This window comes from Lissotriton helveticus, chromosome 6 (genome assembly GCF_964261635.1).
Source record: "Lissotriton helveticus chromosome 6, aLisHel1.1, whole genome shotgun sequence".
In the NCBI taxonomy this organism is placed as follows: Eukaryota; Metazoa; Chordata; class Amphibia; order Caudata; family Salamandridae; genus Lissotriton; species Lissotriton helveticus.
The window spans coordinates 2,072,072,557-2,072,075,855 of NC_136067.1; the positions used below are offsets into that span (position 1 = coordinate 2,072,072,557).

The 3,299-nt window shown below is 47.2% G+C and overlaps 1 pseudogene; it reads left to right on the forward strand.

Moving 5' to 3' along the window:
* Positions 1-941: 941 nt before the first annotated feature.
* Positions 942-1,844, forward strand: LOC144764015 (basigin pseudogene; annotated as a pseudogene).
* The last annotated feature ends 1,455 nt before the right edge of the window (positions 1,845-3,299 follow it).

Genomic DNA, 3,299 nt, shown 5'->3' on the forward strand with positions numbered 1-3,299 from the left:
TTTTTTGGGCTTTTGTTAATGAAATCCATTGCACTTTGAATCACAGTCAATGTCATCATCCTTTGATTAAGTAAAATACAATTTTTTATGAACTTAATGCACTGTAACACAGACAGACAGACAGACGCGAGTGAGCGCGAGTGAGACCAACAAAAGGAGCGAGCGCCATGGGGTCACCGCTGCCGCTCACCGCCTGCCTCCTGCTGCTGCATGGCGGGGCCCGGGCCGACCTCTCCGATCCGGTTTTGTTCACCAGCCCTTCAGAGCTCACTTTCGGCAGCAGTGCTGTTCTCTTCTGCAACGTCACATTGCTGCCATCGAACATCACCGGCCACAAATGGATGAAGGGTGACAAGATTCTCCGGGAGGATTACTCCAACAACATTAGCACCGCTTATAATTAACCCTGGGCGAAGCACTACGCTATGCTCGCGTAGTTTGCGAAGTTTGCGCAACTTTGCACTACGCGTGCTGCACGTAGCACAGTGCGAACATGCATAGCGCAGCGTAGCATAGTGCAGCGGTCAATTTTGCTTGCTTGCGGTCCTCAACGTCATGTTTGCGGCCGTGAGCATGCAAAATGACATCCCGGCGAGATTCTCAATGCGGGGAGGTCAGATTTCTCATTGCGAGTGGTCGCGCATGCTCGCAACCGCTCGCGATAAGAAACTACCAGTCCGCGTTGAGAAAGCTGCCGCTCGAGTAAAAATCTACTTGAGCAGCAGAAGACTACAACTCGCACTGTGCAAGATGCTGTTTTCAATGATTGCACAGTGCCAGATGCTTGTCCGCACTGTGCAATCATTGAAAACGCATCTTGCGCAGTGCGAACATGCTACTACGCAGTTCGCGTCGTGCTACATGAAGTTCGCGTAGTGCGAAGTGCACTTCGCGTAGCTTCACGTAGCACTACTTCGCGAACTACGCCCACCCTTACTTACAATGTGTCTCAAGTGAATTCAGACACTTCTGGTGTGTACACTTGCCACTTCAAGACGGACCCACCTGTGTCTGGAACCATCGAGGTTGCAGTTTCACCCCACATGGTTGCATACAAGCCAAGTGAGCATGGCAATGAAGGTGATGTCGGGGTCATGACCTGTAAGAGCAAATCTTACCCCCCAGTGGAGAACTGGAACTGGTACAAGGTGATGGACGGCGCCAACGAGCCTGTATTGAACGGCACCGGTGATCGCTATCACATCAAATCCAATGGCACAAAATCTGAACTGCGGATCAGTGCCCTCAGCATTGAGACCGACCCAGGCACCTACATCTACAACGGCACCAACCTGCTCGGCAGCGGAGGCGCCACCGTCTCCCTGCGGGTGCGCAGCTGCCTCGCTGCCCTCTGGCCCTTCCTGGGGATTGTGGCCGAGTTGCTGGTTCTGGTGACCATCATCTTCATCTATGAGAAGAGGCGAAAGCCAGACGAGGTTCCAGGTGAAGACGATGGGGGAGCAGCGCCTCTGAAGAGCGACTCTGGCACAAACCATCAGGACAATGTGCGGTAAAGAAACTCTAACTGAGCCATGAGGTGATTCAAGTCTGAAGAAAATCAAAAGGAAACGTCCCGTCGCTTTTAACATACCACCCGAAAAATCTGTTTGCTTTTTTAAATGACACTAACCTCCTTTTTAACAAACCGAATTGGTAGGCTTGTAATAGAAGCGCACAGGATGCCATCTGTGAATTCTGCTGCAGTTTTTAGCTGAAGGAAGGTTGTCTCGTCGCATCTTGCATGATTTGGTGAGGGGCTCCCCGTCGCAGAACTCATCCCACCCATATCCTCCTTGGATGCATGCGTCCCACTCTAGACAGTGGGGCCAAGTCCTTTGTCATTGTTTGTGTTGCATAATGATCTTCACAGCAGTCCTTGCCTCAGTCCTAGTGTCTGTGGCCCTTGGTCCACCCCAGCAGAGGATCTGACACCTGGCATGTGATGAAAGCTATGTCCAGTCTCCACCAGAAGTGTCAATCCCTCAGTCCTACTGTTTGTGTGTATGTGGCCCATGGTGCGCCTCAGGACAGAAGCTGACAAACTTTGAAGTGGGTGCCCGCCACCATCCAGAGGTGTCTTGGTGGAGAAGCAAATGTGTTTGTGTGTGTTCTGGTCAGTGAGATCCCTCTAAACTCTGCATCAGGCATCATGAAGATATGGGCTGAGTAATTCAGTAAGTGTTGCATTTGTCAGATAAGTATGAAGTCTCTACCTTAAAGGCTGTTTGTAGTCTTGCGCTTTCCTTTGCTTAAATGTCTTGTTCTGGCTAAAGACCACTTATCTGAAGTCGGGTATGCTATAATATTATAATTGTCTTTCTGCTGTTGATGTCCGCTTGGGCAAGGGATAGGCATAGCTAAGTTGCAGAAATTAAAGGTTTGGGGATATTGAGTGTGAAGCTGAGCTGATAAAGGTGGGTTGCGTGCTCTGTGTGTTTTTGCACGCATGTTTTTTGCACTATCTTTGGGTGTGAGCCATACCGTCTGTCCTTGTCTTGTAATTTACATACAAATATCACTGTTGCAGAGTGGCACAATAAAGATTTATGGATGTAAAAAAAAACAGAAGAGAAAGTTTGTCTTTCTAATGACTCCTCCATCTACTACAGTGTCTTGTTTCTCTCTGACTTTATTACTTAGTGTGGAAGCCATGCCTTGGTGAAGGTGTTCACAATGTGATATAAAAGGATGAATATTGCAATGCATCATAAATAAAGCTCTTAAAAGATTACAATTTGTTTGACTTTTGTTCATGAATTCCATTGCACTTTGAACCACAGTCAATGTCATCATCCTTTGATTAACTAAAATACTATATTTACATGTACTCTATGAACAATAATGTATAATATCCTTTGGTCCTTTGTAGTAAAGAATGTTCACTTACCAAAGCCTGTGCTGTTTAAACTAGCAGGCTCTATGAAAAAAAAACAGAATGTAATGTACTGAAGTTTGTGACACTGGGCAGCACAGCAAGTCTTTTTGCTGTGCTTCCCTGTGTCAAAATGAAAGAGCAGAAATATACTATTTCTATGATATATGGCCATCCCTGTCCTTTCAGCCAGCACCAGTGCATAATTTGATGCCTTGTGCCAGTGCAGGCCTCCTTGCACCATGGTGGAAACGTGACTGTGTTGTAGTCAGGATTGCTTTTATGTAGGAAGGGACATGTTTTCCTCAGTGTATGTCTGCTTCAGAATGCAGCACACATGAAAAAAGAAAAAACAAGGAGAAATGAAAACTTTTCTCCTCATTGCGCCTGTTCTGGGGAGGTGTAAGGTTTTGGCGCTGCCCAGGTT